Consider the following 1,625-nt stretch of genomic DNA (forward strand, 5'->3'; position numbering starts at 1 on the left):
AGTAAGTTGCTTGTACAAGTAGGATGCGGGTTTGGGTTCGACGGGTGCAACAATGGCTGCGGGTTGGACGGCTTGGATTTGAGTTATATGTTCGGGAATCACAGCAGCAAATTGTTTGGCGACAAGAGCGACCATACGTCGAGCGGAGTTTTTGCGCGGTTGGCGTCTTAGCAGAGGCATGCTAAAATTTATAAAGAAAATGGAATAATTTGGGTAAAAAAAATGAATATAAGGGTGTATAAAATAAAATAAGATATCATTTTTTTATTGTGAATCCTAGAGTTAGTATGGAGAAGATTTTAGTGTTAGGTAAAATATAACTTTGTATATAAATAAGAAAACCGTAAACAAAACGTAAATGATTTTGAGATGGTTAAAGCTTGAAAAATTTGAGATTTATAGAGTCGGAAAAATCGTGCATGAATTACCATGACTCGATATTCCAACAATAAAAAAAGTTTTATAAAACACCACGTTGGAGTCTAAACATGTGCACGTAACCACCGCGACTTTTTCATGTTTTAGACTCAAATAAAAATAATAACACAATAAATCGAGATACGTCACGTCAAAACACTAGTCCACGAACCACCGTAGTCCTATTGTTTTAACACCGAAAATTAGGATGGCGAACGGAACGCTCGCATTCGACTACTTAAAGAATTGACATATATAACATGATTTGTGGCCTACAAAACGAGCACTATAACTCAACCATCCCAAGTAAGTAAATTACCTTCGATCCTTGGAATCTTTTTGTCAAATGGTCATTTTATAATGTCTCGTTTTCTATGATGACTACAAACCCGATATAAACGCAACCTTTAAGAGATTTGAAACAACGGGATCCAAGTTAATCTTGTAATCCATAAAACACAATAAAAATCTACTTTTGCGTTTTAAGGTAAGGATACCTTGGAAATACTATGAAAGTGTGTGTATGTGAACATTTAGGATAGTGGTGAACTTTAAACAAGTTTATAAATAAACATGCTATATGAACAATAAAATAGAGAAAACACGTATGAACACACGTATAGGACCCTAAGCATAACAATTCTAGGTCGTTACGTCTACAACCTATCCTAATTGTCATGGCTTTGATACCAATCTGTCACACCCCGACCAAAGGCGACAGAACATGCTGAGGTGTAACGATTGCCCATAAGCGCATGACACTATTTAAAGCGACAATATTTAACAAACTCATTTCATTTCACAACATCGAAAATGTCACATAAAAATATTCATAAGTCGAATTCAATAACATATCACAAAATGTAGCAATTCAAATATCATTCATTGTTATTAATATCCCAAAGGTATTTGTGACGTTTTCTCCAAGCATCCAACATCAATCTAAATGCAAACCTGTAACATTTCATAAAATAAAGTTTGTCAACACAAATGTTGGTGAGCAATTCATAAGTTTGAGAAACAATAGTTTATAGTAAGAAAAACCACAAAACTATATACGAAACAATAAATAAGAGCTATAAACTTGGATAAAATAGTTATCGCTAACAAGTTAGCGACAACCAACTATAAGGGGATGCCAAATAGTTTAGGATTTTATAGTTATCGTTAACTGCATTACATTAATGACACCTTGCCATGAGGGGTTG

This window comes from Bidens hawaiensis, unplaced genomic scaffold, assembly GCF_021521415.1.
Source record: "Bidens hawaiensis isolate Kalapana, Puna unplaced genomic scaffold, B.hawaiensis_p1.1 tig00001717_1, whole genome shotgun sequence".
Classification (NCBI taxonomy): Eukaryota; Viridiplantae; Streptophyta; class Magnoliopsida; order Asterales; family Asteraceae; genus Bidens; species Bidens hawaiensis.